Source organism: Amia ocellicauda, unplaced genomic scaffold (genome assembly GCF_036373705.1).
Source record: "Amia ocellicauda isolate fAmiCal2 unplaced genomic scaffold, fAmiCal2.hap1 HAP1_SCAFFOLD_103, whole genome shotgun sequence".
Taxonomy (NCBI): domain Eukaryota; kingdom Metazoa; phylum Chordata; class Actinopteri; order Amiiformes; family Amiidae; genus Amia; species Amia ocellicauda.
Window position 1 is genome coordinate 83027 of NW_027102668.1, and position 16974 is coordinate 100000.

The window sequence follows — 16974 nt, forward strand, 5'->3', positions numbered from 1 at the left end:
GCCAGGCCTCTTGGCTTGCGGCCACACCGTCCTGAATGCGCCCGATCTCGTCAGATCTCGGAAGCTAAACGGGGCAGGACCTGGTCAGTACTTGGATGGGAGACCTCCTAGAAATACCAGGTGCTGCAAGCTTTTTACGTCTCCTGGGTAACTTCATCGTAGCTCTTAATACTCTCTCTCTGTCTGGAGGAGATATAATTGAAGTATTGTACACGTATCCAGCTACTGTCAACACCCTTTGCTGCACTGATATTTTTCCATCCATTTTTCTTTTTTCTTTTTTTCTTTTTTTTTTTTGCTGGAAGTTCCGTCAATACCCGCCAACCTTTAAGAGACATCATGCAGCCAGGCCTTTCGGCTTGTGGCCACACCGTCCTGAATGCGCCCGATCTCGTCAGATCTCGGAAGCTAAACGGGCCAGGGCCTGGTCAGTACTTGGATGGGAGACCTCCTAGAAATACCAGGTGCTGCAAGCTTTTTACGTCTCCTGGGTAACTTCATCGTAGCTCTTAATACTCTCTTTCTGTCTCCAGGAGATATAATTGAAGAATTGTACACGTACCCGGCTACTTTCAACACCCTTTACTGCACAGATATTTTTCCCTCCATTTTTCTTTTTTCTTTTTTTTTTTTGCTGGAAGTTCCGTCAATACCCTCCAGCCTTTAAGAGACATCATGCAGCCAGGCTGCTTGGCTTGCGGCCACACCGTCCTGAACGCGGTCGATCTCATCAGATCTCGGAAGCTAAACGGTGCAGGGCCTCGTCAGTACTTGGATGGGTGACCTCCTGGAAATACCAGGTGCTGCAAGCTTTTTCGTCTCCTGGGTAACTTCATCGTAGCTCTTAATACTCTATTTCTGTCTGGAGGAGATATAATTGAAGAATTGTACACGTACCCGGCTACTTTCAACACCCTTTGCTGCACTGATATTTTTCCCGCCATTTTTATTTTTATTTTTTATTTTTTCTGGAAGTTCCATCAATATCCGCCAGCCTTTAAGAGACATCATGCAACCAGGCATCTCGGCTTGCGGACACACAGACCTGAACGCGCCCGATCTCGTCAGATCTCGGAAACGAAACGGGGCAGGACCTGGTCAGTACTTGGATGGGAGATCTCCTGGAAATACCAGGTGCTGCCAGCTTTTTACGTCTGCTGGGTAACTTTATCGTAGCTCTTGATACTCTCTTTCAGTCTGGAGGAGATATAATTGAAGTGTTGTACACGTACCTGGTTACTTTCAACACCCTTTGCTGCACTGATATTTTTCCCTCCATTTTTCTTTTTTCTTCATTATTTTGCTGGAAGTTCCGTCAATATCCTCCAGCCTTTAAGAGACATCATGCAGCCAGGCCTCTTGGCATGCGGACACATTGTCCTGAATGCGCCCGATCTCATCAGATCTCGGAAGCTAAACGGGGCAGGGCCTGGTCAGTACTTGAATGTGAGAACTCGTGGAAATACCAGGTGCTGCAAGATTTTTACGTCTCCTGGGTAACTTTATCATAGCTCTTCATTCTCTTTTTCTGTCTGGAGGAGATATAATTGAAGAATTGTACACGTACCCGGCTACTTTCAACACCCTTTGCTGCAGTGGTATTTTTCCCTCCATTTTTCTTTTTTCTTTTTTATTTTGCTGGAAATTCTGTCAATACCCTCCAGCCTTTAAGAGACATCATGCAGCCAGGCCTCTTGGCATGCGGACACATTGTCCTGAACGCGCCCGAACTCATCAGATCTCGGAAGCTAAACGGGGCAGGACCTGGTCAGTACTTGAATGTGAGACCTCCTAGAAAAACCTGGTGCTGCAAGCTTTTACGTCTCCTGGGTAACTTCATCGTAGCTCTTTATACTCTCTTTCTGTCTGGAGGAGATATAATTGAAGTATTGTACACGTACCCGGCTACTTTTAACACCCTTTGCTGCACTGATATTTTTCCCTCCATTTTTCTTTTTTCATTTTTTTTTGCTGGAAGTTCTGTCAATACCCTCCAGCCATTTAGAGACATCATGCAGCCAGGCCTCTTGGCTTGCGGCCACACCGTCCTGAACGCGCCCGAACTCGTCAGACCTTGGAAACTAAACGGGCCAGGGCCTGGTTAGTACTTGGATGGGTGACCTCCTGGAAATACCAGGTGATGCAAGCTTTTTACGTATCCTGTGTAACTTCATCGTAGCTCTTAATACTCTCTTTCTGTCTGGAGGAGATATAATTGAAGAATTGTACACGTACCGGGCTACTTTCAACACCCTTTGCTGCACTGATATTTTTCCCTCCGTTTTTCTTTTTTTTTTTTTTTTGCTGGAAGTTCCATCAATACCCTCCAGCCTTTAAGAGACATCATACAGCCAGGCCTCTTGGCTTGCAACCACACCGTCCTGAACGCGCCCCATCTCGTCAGATCTCGGAAGCTAAACGGGGCAGGGCCTGGTCATTACTTGAATGTGGGACCTCCTGGAAATACCTGGTTCTGCAAGCTTTTTACGTCTCCTGGGTAACTTTATCGTAGCTCTTAATACTCTCTTTCTGTCTGGAGGAGATATAATTGAAGTATTGTACACTTTGTCTTAGGGACAGTCTGGCTAGCAGTGACTGAGTGGTTGACAGACGACAAGCAACGGAATGTACGTGCTCTGTGATGTCATAGCAGTCAGCTGAGAGAGGCTCGTGATGTCATCGCTGAGCTGTCTGTCTGTCTGTCTGTCTCTCTCTCTCTCTTTCTCTCTCTCTCTCTCTCTCTCTCTTCCTCTCAATTCAATTCATTTGTATTGTCAAAGCAATTGGACATACATACATACATATATATATATATATATATATATATATATACATACATACATACATCCATACATGCTAGAAAGTCATTATAATGTTATCTTAAAGGCTAACTAAGCAGAACATATATCATTATAGAACAGAGTTCATAGGTCAACACATGGTTTTAGGGAACAGGCACGTAGGTCATACCGTTTGACAATGTCTCCAAGGTTCTCATCGTAAATAACAAACAGAAATCCAACTATCTTCTGGGCTGACCTTCTAGCTTGACCGTATCTTTCTTAAGTATACAAGAGAGAAAAACAGGTGTAAGAAAATAATTTCTAATTTTCCTTCTACACATATATACATACATACATACATATGTAGCGTTATGTTGGGTGTATTTGGATAAGAGCATTTGGGCTCTGAGCTGAAGCACTGATCTAAAGAAGACCTCTCCCCCCCCAAAGTTATCAGATTTCCTTAGCTCATCAGCTTGGAACTGGTTTGCATCAAAGTGACAGTTTTGGGGAGGATGGCACCGAGAAGAGGCCAAATAGTTTGGAATTCTGCTATGAGATGTCTGGAGAAAGGGGCCTGTAGGTGATAAAAACTCTTTGAAGTGGATGAGAGCCGAAATCCCGACATAGAGCTACGAACCCAGGCCAACCGGCATTTCCAAAAGATGGCATGGATTGACATCAGTCATAAATAAAGCCTCCCTCCAATAGGACACTAGGGGCTGAAACCGAAATCCAATCTCAAGAACTCAGGGACCAATCACCTACTGATCTGACAGACTATAAGGAACAGCGGACAGTCTTTCTCTCTCTCTCTCTCTCACCTGAACCAGAAACTCGCTGCCACAGCTCAACCTGTAGCTCTGTTGCCAGAACCGGAATCAGAAACCAACCAAGTCTTTGCCGGCAACAGAAGAGTTAAACTGGGAGAAGGAGATTGAGCGAAGAATTATTTTAAAGGACTTTATTAAATAAATAACTTCACAGACCCACCTGATCAGTGGAGTTTTACAGCTGGACAATTGACTAAGTCGACTGAATACGAAAGTGTCAGTCACTTAAATAGCTATTTGAGTCTTAAGAAACTTGACCCTTGGAACAAACAGGGCCCTGCTTTCCTCAAAGACTTCGTCTTCAAGTAACTACGGTGGAACCATGCTTACAAAGAAGATTTTGTGCACAACCTTGGAGCCTTCAAACCAATGGAAAATCTGTTTGGAAAAGACTCTACATTCGCGAAACCCCAACTTCCAGGTGCATCGACTGAGTGGAAGTTCTTGGACAAAGCCGAACCGGACTGCCTTTGTTCCAAACCACACGGACCTCGTGCCGTGTGCTGTTATCTGAGCCCGAAGCCAGAGAGGCCTCTCTGCGACGAAGTTCACATAAGTTTAACAGTTTGGAGTTTGTGATTCATGACATTTGAGAAATCAATTAGAAATGTTAATCTGTGATTCATAACTCTAGAATGTGTAATATCATTTAGTTTTCTTAAATATAAATGTGAGTTGCATTAAACTGTTTTGTTGATAATTTTAGAAATAAAATCTGTCAACGCCGAGAAATATCTTCTCATTCCTGTTTAACTGTTTAGTCTGAAATTGACACAAGTTAATAGACATTAGATTATTGGTGGCCCTGCCTATCCTTAATCATTGAATAATAATCAGTTAAGGGAAATTGTGGTAACAAATAGGATCTTTCTCGGCACCTAAACGTAAATGAGACTGATATATATATAACGAGAAGTTACCTGACATAAATACTAACCTGCGTAGTTATTTAATGTCTGACTAATAATACTAACGAGAGACTCACCTTCGTCTTACTAACCGGTATTGTAGTCAATGTGTTTATAACCTTTTTTGTTTAACGATTTGTTAAACGGAATGTACGTGCTCTGTGATGTCATAGCAGTAAGCTGAGAGAGGCTCGTCATGTCATCGCTGAGCTGGCTGGCTGGCTCTCTGTGTGTGTGTGTGTGTGTGTGTGTGTGTGTGTGTCTCTCTGTCTGTCTGTCTGTCTGTCTGTCTCTCTCTCTCTTACTCTCTCTCTCTCCCTCTCAATTCAATTCATTTGTATTGTCAAAGCAATTGGACATGCATACATACATACATACATATATATGGAAAATAAACAATATGTGTACATCTCTTTCTGCATTAGTGGTGCCCTCACAGATGTGCAAGTTACATGACAGACAGACAGACAGACACACACACACTTTCACACACAGACAGACAGACACAGACACACACAGACACACACACACATACTTTGACAGACAGACAGACAGACACACGCATATTATGGGTCTTTGTTGGGTAGTGAAATGGGTAGCATCAGTCGCAGTGTGGGTAATGTCAGGGAGCCAATCATAGTCCCCGTTATTTGCATATCGTGGCGCAAAGCATTCTGGGAAAAGCAACTAAACACGTTTAGTCATGTATTTGTCCATAGTTTACACATGAGATGAAAGAGACAGTATGACGTATTGAGCACCTGGGATTCCTCATGTGTATGTGAGGGGCAGAGGAACCGGATCCCAAGTGTGCGTCCCAGGTGCTATAGGTTTCAAAGCATGCAGGGGAATAGGCACCCCACCCTGACCCTAAGAAGACTGGATAGGGAGATATAAATAGCAATGGGGAGACTCTTGTACTTGGTGTGGCTCTATCCATATAGTGGGGCCAGCAGGTGCAGCAATAGAAGCTCAGCCTGGGGAGACTGGATTTAGCATTTCCTCTCCATTTTGATAACTATCCATAATCATTTCTGCAAAATACTTCTATGATACCTATGTATGTTTTTTACTTGTACTATATTATACTATCAAGTATCAGTGTACACATACAATGTGACCTGTTACATTAATACAGAGGCCACGGAAGGCCAGATCACTAATATCCACTGTCCCCTGATATTACACTTTTTTACAATCACTTTGGCACTCATTTCAGAACCTTGATGTCATTTTTCAAAACTCTAGACACTAAACTCACACCCGATGATCAAAATGCACATTTTCAAAACTCTAACACTTTTTTACAATTGCTTGGATACAATACACATCAACCTCAGATCATTTGTTCATTGAACTAAAATGACACAACTTAACATCAAAGTATTACCATTTCAAAATGCAATTCACACATTACATCTGAGATCACTGTCTATTCATTTCATTACAAAGATCTAACTATCAATTGATACAGCTGCTCAAAATGATAAGTGACTGTTGCATTACTCTTAATGCATAATTTTATGGAAACTGACAAACAATATTCCATGTTTCGATCATGAAAGTTTCAGGATAATGAGATCCATTGACATCAATAAACGAGGAGCATGAACCAGTTGGACTACATTATCTATGGATGTAATATTTCATCATCATTCATCATCATGTAGCACTTTTCCACACCATGTTTGCAGTGTGGAAGGAAAGTTAGAAAATTTTTCTCTAATACCTGTTTTTCTCTCTTGTATACTTAAGAAAGATAAGGTCAAGCTAGAAGGTCAGGCCAGAAGGTAGTTTGATTTCTGTTTGTTATTTACGATGAGAATCTTGGAGACAATGTCAAACAGTATGATTGAAGTGCCTGCTCCCTAATCCATGTGTTGATCTATGAACTCTGTCCTATAATGATATAAATTCTGCTTAGCTAACTTTTAAGATAACATAGTAATGACTTTCTGATTATAACCAGCTCTTTGATTTTTGTGTATAAAAGCTCTGACTGTTAAAATGAAGGCAGAGCGACTTTGGGATCTACTTGAGTCACTGTTCCTCTCCACGCTGCGTGTATTAAAGGCATTGCAACTAACGCTCCAACCTGGTTGAAGATGATTGTTCTTCCACATCAGATTTGACATTACTGTATGTATGCAGGCCCTTGTAATTGCTTTTCCAATACTGCCAACTGGTTATTGATGATTGATTTCACATTGTGGTACGAGTATCGAGTGAAATGAGTGCTATCCACCCCAGCAACACAGTGATAACATGGAGCCGGCAAGTCATCCAGGTCACAATAGAGGTCAAGCAGTGGGAGGAGGAAGACGTGGTGGTCAAAGGAATGGAAGGGGACATGCACCCCTTCTGAGAGGTGGTCGTGGGCCTCGTCATAGAGGAGGGCTTAGGCCTCACCAGAGAGGCAGCCATGGGCCTCATTTGAGAGGTGTTGGGGGAACGTGGTAGAGGACAAGGCCACGGACCAGACAGCGGCAGCAACAGCAAATAGTGTCCAGTGAAATCCGAGAAATAGTTGTAGAGCATGTTGTAAATCATGGCATGACCATGACTGAGGCAGCTACAATGATTCAATCAAACCTCAGAATCAACTCAGGATCAACTGTGGCCTCAATCATCAGAAATTTCCGTACTGAGAAGCGGCAAGTCTTCAGCATGCACTAAACATTAGGCTACTCTCAATTGTCAAATGACTGTATACTGCATACCAATGTGTAGCACAGAGTATAGTGTGCCTTTTGAAAGAAATGCAGACAGAGTGAAGCAGCTGATGACTGAGTATGTTCAGGTATGTTCAGTTTCAAGATGCCTCTTGTGAAAAATGGTTGTGAGAACCTGAACCTGAACACAGGGCTGATGGAAATTCAGAAGTACAGTAATCAATCCTTTGTTTTACACTAAGCCAGGTGAGGAACACTGCAGTTGACATTTTACTGTAGTTTTGTTCTTTTTTGTAGCTAATTATTGTTGCATGGATTCAAAGAAACCTATGGTGTGATTTGATTGTATTGCATCAATACATTTCAGATTTTGTTCAATGATTCCACTGTGTCTGTAGTATTCTCTCTACTAGTCCTTTTACAGTGATGTATTTATGTGTAGTACCATAATGAAACATGTATCACATATTTTGTACTACAATATTTAATGATTGTACGAACAACTACACAGTGAAACTATCGGTATCTTCTGTGTGGGTGATCTAAATAAATGTTACTATGGTATTTCATGATAAATGAATTATTTGAACCAACAAGTCTGCAAGTGCAAGGTTTCTTTAAAGATATGAATGCACAATGCAATGTTTTGAACATTGGACAGCCTGTGTTACAAGTGATGACCGTTTTGAGTTTTGTGTCTAGAGTTTTGAAAAATGACATCAAGGTTCTGAAATTAGTGACAAAGTGATTGTAAAAAACTGTATATTCATCCTATTTAATGTGCTCTTTTAAAATGTACTTTTCTTTTTTATGTTGCCATTTCTGTTCTACCAATGTTTCAGTTGTTAGCCAAAGATTGACAGAGTACATCTCATACACACAGGCCAGACAGCAAGGATTTCTTTTTGAAATTCAATTACAAATGCTGCATGAACTCATCAATACGATTAGAGCTCCTGAAAGCAATATAACTAACTCACTCTACAGCATCTCATTAGCAGTGAAAAGAAACCAAGAAAGTTGGGACAGTCGACTGTTTACCACTATGTAACATCACCTTTTCTTTTAATAACACTTATTAAGCACTTGGGCACTGAAGACACCACTTGGTTAAGTTTAGCAAGTGGGATTTCCCCCCATTCATCCATTATGCATTTCCTCAGCTGCGCAACTGCACAGGGCCTTCGTTGTCTTAATTTGCACTTCATAGTGCGCCACACATTCTCAATTCGGAGACAGGTCAGGACTGCAGGCAGGCCATGCTAGCACCCGCACTCTCTGCCTATGCAACCATGCGCTTGAAATCTGGGCAGAATGTGGTTTGGCGTTATCCTGCTGAAAAATGCAGGGACGTCCCTGGAAAAGACGATGTCTGGATGGCAGCATATGTTGCTCCAAAATGTGTACATCTCTTTCTGCAAAAATGGTGCCCTCACAGATGTGCGAGTTACATGACAGACAGACACTCATACACACTGTCACACCCACACACACGCACACACACTCACTTTCACACAGAGACAGACACACAAACACAGAGACAGACACACACACACTCACTTTCACACAGAGACACACAAACACATACACTTTCACACAGACACACACACACATACATACATACATACATACATATATAAGGAAAAGAAACAATACATTTAAAAATCACAAAAAGATGTAATAAAGTACAGAAAATCTAAATGTAATAAAATGTGATCTTTAATACACACAAATATGTATGGCTGGTCGGATGCGTCTTGGACTCGGGTTCCTCTTCATTACGTATAATGCTTTTGCCTTTTGCTATAGCTTTCCGTGGAGGGGATCGTGGGTGAGTTTGTACCATTCTTGGGAGGCTCTGCCTTGTTGGGGCGGAGCTGTGATCCAGGTGAACAGCAGATCGGACATAGGTGGGCATGTGGGCGGAGGAGGAAGGCCGGTCAAGCAAATAAGCTTGCTAAGGTACGCAGCAGCAGCAAGCAGCCCCACCATCCAGTCAGCCAGCCAGTCTGGCTGGCAGTGACTGAGTGGTTGACAGACGGCAAGCAACGGAATGTACGTGCTCTGTGATGTCATAGGAGTCACCTGAGAGAGATGTTTGTGATGTCATCGCTGAGCTGGCTGGCTCTGTGTGTCTTGCTGGCTGTGTGTGTGTGTGTGAGAGAGAGAGAGACTTTTTGACTTTTATCAGACTTCATTGCCTGTTTGCAACACGCAATAATTCATACAAAAGAAAATAAATAAATAAATAAAAAATAGTGTTCCCCTTTGTTTGTCTCCCCCCAACAAGCATTAACTCCGCCACTGATCTGTACACTTTTAAAGAAAGCAACCCAATACACACAACAAAACAACCATCAAATACTAAACCCTATAAATGAATTACATAATAAAAACCAACTCCCCGTCATACAATTCACAAAGGGCATCATTAATACACCAGACCTGTTCAAAACTCTCCAAATCATTCATCAGCCTGTAATAGTTAAACTCTAGTCTGACTCTGCACTTGACCAGCATGGCAAACACTCTCACTGCATCCTCACTGCCCTCCCCACACACTCTGTTCTTCCTAGTCTTATAGACGGCCATTTTAGCCTGGCCCAGCAAGAAGTTTACCAGCTGGTCCACATGTTTGGTCCTTCTGGTGTATCGCGCCCCTAAAATAAAAACCTTTGTGTTAAAAATCAGGTTAAGATCAGTAAAAAGACGAGTTAAAAGACTAAAAATGGGTGACAACCGAGAGCAAGTGCTGAAACAGTGAAACACGGTCTCTCTCTGAGCACAGAATGGGCAGGCGTCGGACACAGCAGGGTTAAGAACAGTAATAAAAGAATTGACAGCAATAATGGTGTGTAACACCCTCCACTGCAGATTGCCAGCTCTCTTATTGAGGGGGGCTTGTACAGGCTTCTCCAGGCGGGCGCAGTGTCTTCCCCCAGCCCCAGCCTGTAAAGTAATTTTAGGAATCACAAAGAAACAGTTGAAAGTGCTAAATAAGTATTTTGATGCACCATATTAATTTAGGAAATTTACATGTTGTTTTTCATCAGCTTCTGTATCTGATGGCTCCACATCACTGGCTGGATTGACAGCAACGACACTCTAAAAAAAGAAGTGTTAAGTTTGAGCATTCAGGACTTGTTTTGAAGATCCTGAATATCACTGGTCCACAATTTATCTGTGAAACTATGGGTTAATCTCCATATACAAAATACTTTTCACACACACTTTAAATTTACAACTAAATTTACATGTTGATGTCTTTCGTCAGCTTCTGTATTTGATGGCTCAATATAACTGGTTGCATTAACAGCAACGGCACACTACAAGAAAATAACATTATATTTAAACATTCAGGACTGGTTTAGCATCACCTCGAATATCCCTAGCCCTTGAGGTCGATTGTTATTGTGGTCTTCAAGACCAGTGCTTCTCAACCTTAGTCCTGGAGGAGGCCCACTGTCTGCTGATTTTCATTACAACAACATTGTAGGTTATATCAGTGACTGTGGTCCTAAAGTACCCCTATGCCTGCTGTTTTTTTTCCAGTTGAGCTCTTAATTACCTAATTGGCTTAACTGAAGCCATTTAACCCTTTTCCCAGGTCTTTGGTTGTTGATGAGTTACAAAGAGCTGGATTGTGGCCCGCCATGACTGGAAGTGAAGAACACTCACTCTAGGCCTTTAACTTAATGTTCATATGTAGGGGCCTATCCATCTGATTTGTTTTTGCACATTTATTAACAGAAAAATTGATGGTACGTGAAATCATCTGAGCTGAAAAATATAATGTTCCACCAATAATAAAATAAATGTATTAATTAAAATTATAGAGATAATAGAATGTTCACAGATTATTAGTTCAGAAAACAAAATATTTTTTTATATCTTAAATAGAATTAACACTCAAATCAGTTGTAGGGTAAACAAGGTCTATTTTTTGGATTGATTTTATAATTATACATGTATGGCTGCATGAAGCTTACCTGAGAATCTGATATTTTAGTAACTTTGTTGCTTCTTGTTGGGTAGTCCACGTTTGCCGCCGTTCTTTTTCTGTAAATGTAAATCAAAAGGCAATAATTACATACTGTAATTAAAATACAAAAAGTATAAACATTGTATTATTATTTTTGTATCCTGTTTCTCCATCTCGATGCTGTTCTTTTTGGAATTGCATATCTAGGTTTACTTAAATACTGTTTATAAGATTGTAAACTCATCATCCAAATTTCTTCATTTGCCAAACTTTATGTAGTGCGCTTGCAGTTTCAGAAGAAGAAAAAAAACTGTAACAGATGGGATATGTAGTACTTTATACTCGAGTGGTCTATGCGATTACACCCTGCCGGTGTTATTAAGAACGCCAAGTACCAGAATGCAGAGCGGGACTGTTTTTTGTGCCGTGACTTGTCGGGGGAAAAACGCGCAGAAAAAACGGACGAGAAGGTGAAGGTAGTATGGCGGTGATGCACGCGTTGGTGAAGTGGGAAAGCGGGGTCGACAAAGACTCTTACAGCGTGATTCCCACTGCTTGCTTTCGCAATTTTGATTTATTCAGCATTGCTGATGATGACGAAGAGACGACTCGAAACTTCAGAGCAGAGTGGAGAGACACGAACAAACCTCCAAAAGGTGGATGGCCTGTCCATGAAGCGCAGATCATTATGACTGGTAACAATGTTTATTTAAAAAAAAAAAACATTAAAGTCTTTACATGCTATTTGATATATACAATCACAGTATATTTGAAATGAATGTTTAAGTTATTAATGTGTTGTACTTCTAACATACTCTTATAACATGGTAGGTGGTGGTGAGGGCGCTAAAAACTCGTCATACTTGACTGGCATTTGTAAGAACGATTTATTGTGTGTTGTGCTTTACAATAAAATCCCCCAAATCACAAAATAAATTAAACCAGATATAATTTAACTTCAGTTTTGATTCAGTGTTGGCTGTTCATCTTAATTTGTATGGTCAAAGCACAGTATTTTTATGACAAATAAATATAATCCCCAAATATCTGTGGACATAATGCAGGGTTTTATTTATTTTATTTTTATTTTAGGAAAAGAAGGCGAACTAAGAAGAAAACTTAATGACCTAACAAAAATGCCCTGTCCTAAAATGAAGAGAGTACCTAAACCAAACAAAAAACTTCAAATTTCAGATGATAGTGACCTTGATGAACCACAGTTACCGGTGAGATAATTACTGCAAATATTAAATAAATGTATTGCAGGATTGTTTTTTTTTAATCATATTCATATATATATATATATTTTCATTTTAAACTCTTTTCCTCTCTGAATACAGCACAGAATAAGAAAGAAAACCGATGGAGCTTCAAGAATTAGATCCCGTCATATTCTACAGACATTTAAAGAGTCCAGTGAAGTTGAGCTACAGCAAAACGTTAAGCAGCTCGAAAAGGAAAACACAAGACTTAAAAATGAAAACCAATGTCTTCGAAACCGTATGGTTGATGGTAAGTTTTTTTATTTATAGCAAATAATTCCTTACCTTGATAAATGTTATTCTTCAGTAATTTAGATTCCAGAGTAATGTATTATAGTTGATCATACTGAAGTAATCTAGAACCACAATACAGACTCTTAATGTGCACTGTCTAATAGTTTAATAATACTGATTATTAAATAAAGTTTTTCAACATAACTTCATAATCCTACATTAATTACTATATGCATTACATTAGACCTGGTAATTGTTGTATTTTATCTCTTTTATTTTTTTCGTAGCTAATGTTAATGACCCACAAAAAGGTCAGTTTGCCAATAACATAGAGCAAGTCTCTCAAGTATAATTGCAGGCATTGATGGTTTTGTTTTCACTTTGTATTAAATATATTACTAGAAATGATTATCATTTAATACTAAGGTTTTTTTCTCCAGAGATTCCAGACCTTTTGGACAATCTGAAAAAAATTGTAACAAAAGCCACATTTATCAGCAATGAAGACAAAAGTGTGTCACCATCAAGTGGTTCTGACAGCCCCACAGCAAATTGTTCTGAATCTGACAAAGAATCACCAAAACAGGTATAACACTCTTGGTCTACAATATTACAAAGACAAGGTAAAAATATATATATTGAAAACAAATATTGGTTGTAAACAATCTAATGATGCTACATTATCAGTTATATTCATAGTTAAAGTTAATAATAAGAATGTAATTGAATTATGGGTGTCACAGATTCACTGACTTTATTATGTCTGTAAATTAATAAACTTAGAATTTAGACATACTGTGGTCTTTAATAACACATTTCTGTAACAAAATCACAGCCTTACTGATAATGTATTCCACTTAACATAATATAAGAATAGTTTGGGGATAAACTTGTTTTTTATTTACCATTGTCTTTTAGGTGGAAAAGTTCCCAGGCACTGGAGTTTACATTGACAAACTGTCCTGGATCCTTGCAGAGAGGTGCAGCACGAATACGTCATATGCAAGAACCCTGACGGTTGCTGTCTTTGACTTTCCAACATTACTAAAGAGCAATCTTCGTGGTGGTGGCAGCAAGAGAGATCCAACTTCGGAGACATTAAGATCCTCATTGATGTTATTGAGGATCATATACAGCTGCCTTCGGAAGGACACGACGTGTTTCAGTTGCGGGGCTTTGCAGCCCAGCGGGACCCTCTTAATGCCGGACATCAGCTGCCCGAGCCGGTGCGGATGAACGGAGGGACGTTAGACAGCGTTACCTTCCGGGCAGGAGCAGCGAGCGGCAACACCGGGGTGAAAGTGTCGTCTAACACTGTGCCATTAGCCACTAGCTGATTGAGCAGATCAGTGGTTTTTAAGAAGATAACAATGGCAGCAGACTTGATATTTTCACACCCTGCTACCTCCCCAACCGCTAACACACACTGCTCTAGGGGGCAGAACTGCACCGGAGCGATCTTGACTCCATGGCGTCGGGTCAGTTTTTCAAAAGACGCATTCAGGGGGTCCGACCCCCCGACCCGGGAAGAACTACCGGTACTCCCCCCTCCCCTCCCCTGTTCCCCCACAATAAGAAAAGCACTGAAAACAGAAGACAAAATAAACAAACTGAAAAAAGTAAAGCAACAAAAAAACGCAGCCAAAGGACAGAGCTCTCAGCAGCACTCCCGCTCACTGCAGACCCCTCCCACACACTCCCAGCTGAGAGAGAGAGAGAGAGAGAGAGAGAGAGAGAGAGAGTGTTAGTGTCTGTCTGTCTCTCTCTCTCTGTAGATGCATCATAGGGAACATATGTAACAATCTCTCTTTTTGTTTACCAAAAATGAGAATGAACGTATTTCAAGTGGGTGTTGCCTTGGTTGGAAACGTTTTAAGATTATTTATGAAGTGTAAAGTGGATTTGTCTCAGTTCTCCGTAGTTTTCAATGTATGTGCCATTCAGTAGCGTTCATGTTACAGATGTGCCCTATGCAGTGGTAGGGTCAATAAAATGTCAGTAAAACTTTATTTTAGCAATTATGGAGGGGAAGAACTGCAAATAGAGGGTCCCCACTAATTATCTAACTTACCAACAACGTTTCAAATTAGGTCTTGCGAAGCTGCCAAATAATGCTGTATAATCGTATGTGTCTTCATACACCGGCTGCTATAGTCTGATAGCTTTGATTATATATATATATTTTGTCTCGTGAACCACAAATGCTATTTGCTTGATTTTTACAGAGTATGTTATAAATACCATTGTTATGAAGCCTGACAAATTGTATGCTGTAATTATGAATATTTTCAAATCATTTGTTTGTTTTTCCTAACATGTTACAAATGTTCCCTATGTGAAAGATGCATTATATCTTAATAACGTCTAAACAATTAAAGATATACAGATTATTATTTTCGGTAAAGTTATAACACATTGCTATTAACTATGTGTGTCAGTAAAAGTTTAAAAAATCCTAATAATTTTTTATTGATCCTGCAAAATAGGTGTTTAGGGAACATTTGTAACATTAGGGTTACGATTTGCCATAGACGCGGAATGAGTTTGATTGTGATGTTAAATGGGGTTTAAAGACGCAGTCGCCTCGGTGCTGATTACTATTGCTGTGTTTCTCCACTTCTACTCCATGCTTGGGAACGCCCACATCCAGTGACGTCAAAACCGGTGGAAAAGCGGGCCGGTTCAAAAAAGATCAGCTGGATCCCAGGCCGAGCAGCAGCTCCGGCTCCATGTCGCTGGAAAAGCGCTAAGTGAGCTCACAGTGAGCTCAGTGTAATGTCTGCTCTGGTGAGCTCACAGTGTGACCTAGTCGTGAGTTCACGTCTTCACTGGGTAGTCCATGACAACTTAATTGACTCAATTCTTGGGCTTAATTGGTCAAAATGACCATTGGTTGAAGGTACTCAGGGACTGATGTGTAGAGAGACTTATTAAACCTGCAGGATTGTGGTTTTCCCAGAACAGAATTAACCAGTGTAGCGTTATGTTGGGTGTATTCTGATAAGAGCATTTTAGCTCTGAGCTGAAGCACTGATCTAAAGAAGACCTCTCCCCCCCAAATTTATCAGATTTCCTTAACTCATCAGCATGTGAACTGGTTTACATCAAAGTGACAGTCTTGGGAAGATGGCACCAAGAATGGGCCAAATAGCTTGGAATCCCTGCTGTGAGATGTCTGGGGAAGGGGGCCTGTAGGAAATAAAAACTCTTTGAAGTGGATGAGAGCCGAAATCCCGACATAGAGCTACGAACCCGGGCCAACCGGCATTTCCAAAAGATGGCATGGATTGACATCAGTCATAAATCAAGCCCCCCTCCAATAGGACACTGGGGGCTGAAACCGAAATCCAATCTCAAGAACTCAGGAACCAATCACCTATTGATCTGATAGACTATAAAGGACAAACACGGCCTTTCTTTCTCTCTCTCTCTCACCTGAACCAGTAACTCGCTGCCACAGCTCAACCTGTAGCTCTGTTGCCCGAACCGGAACCAGAAACCAACCAAGTCTTTGCCGGCAACAGAAGAGTTAAACTGGGAGAAGGAGATTGAGCCGTACAAAGAATTCTTTTAAAGGACTTTATTAAATAAAGAACTTTACAGACTGCGCTGCCCACCTGTGCCCACCTGATCAGTGGAGTTTTACAGCTGGACAAATGACTAAGTCGACTGAATACGAAAGTGTCAGTCATTTAAATAGCTATTTGAGTTTTAAGAAACTTGACCCTTGGAACAAACAGGGCCCTGCTTTCCTCAAAGACTTTGTCTTCAAGTAACTACGGTGGAAACCTGCTTACAAAGAAGATTTTGTGCACAACCTTGGAGCCTTCAAACCAGTGGAAAATCTGTTTGGAAACGACTCTACTTTCGCGAAACCCCAACTTCCAGGTGCATCGACTGAGTGGAAGTTCTTGGACAAAGCCGAACCGGACTGCCTTTGTTCCAAACCACACGGACCTCGTGCCGTGTGCTGTTATCTGAGCCCGAAGGCAGAGAGGCCTCTCTGCGACGAAGTTCAGATAAGTTTAACAGTTTGGAGTTCATGATTCATGACATTTGAGAAATCAATTAGAAATGTTAATCTGTGATTCATAACTCTAGAATGTGTAATATCATTTAGTTTTCTTAAATATAAATGTGTGTTGCATTAAACTGTTTTGTTGATAATTTTAGAAATAAAATCTGTCAACGCCGAGAAATATCTTCTCATTCCTGTTTAACTGTTTAGTCTGAAATTGACACAAGTTAATAGACACCAGATTATAGGTGGCCCTGCCTATCCTTAATCATTGAATAATAA

General features: G+C 40.7%; 3 non-coding genes and 6 pseudogenes across 3 annotated transcripts; all 9 read left to right on the plus strand.

Annotated features, from left to right (window-relative positions):
• Positions 1-13: 13 nt before the first annotated feature.
• LOC136720412 (5S ribosomal RNA) lies at positions 14-132 on the plus strand. Its single transcript, XR_010805465.1, has one exon. It is a non-coding gene; the product is annotated as a 5S ribosomal RNA (ribosomal RNA).
• A 225-nt stretch (positions 133-357) lies between these two features.
• On the plus strand, positions 358-476 carry LOC136720420 (5S ribosomal RNA). Its single transcript, XR_010805473.1, has one exon. It is a non-coding gene; the product is annotated as a 5S ribosomal RNA (ribosomal RNA).
• A 217-nt stretch (positions 477-693) lies between these two features.
• LOC136720323 (uncharacterized) lies at positions 694-812 on the plus strand (annotated as a pseudogene).
• A 215-nt stretch (positions 813-1027) lies between these two features.
• LOC136720376 (uncharacterized) lies at positions 1028-1146 on the plus strand (annotated as a pseudogene).
• Positions 1147-1362: 216 nt separating this feature from the next.
• LOC136720359 (uncharacterized) lies at positions 1363-1481 on the plus strand (annotated as a pseudogene).
• A 216-nt stretch (positions 1482-1697) lies between these two features.
• On the plus strand, positions 1698-1816 carry LOC136720380 (uncharacterized; annotated as a pseudogene).
• Positions 1817-2030: 214 nt separating this feature from the next.
• Positions 2031-2149, plus strand: LOC136720326 (uncharacterized; annotated as a pseudogene).
• Positions 2150-2363: 214 nt separating this feature from the next.
• LOC136720386 (uncharacterized) lies at positions 2364-2482 on the plus strand (annotated as a pseudogene).
• Positions 2483-8955: 6473 nt separating this feature from the next.
• On the plus strand, positions 8956-9070 carry LOC136720405 (U5 spliceosomal RNA). Its single transcript, XR_010805459.1, has one exon. It is a non-coding gene; the product is annotated as a U5 spliceosomal RNA (small nuclear RNA).
• The last annotated feature ends 7904 nt before the right edge of the window (positions 9071-16974 follow it).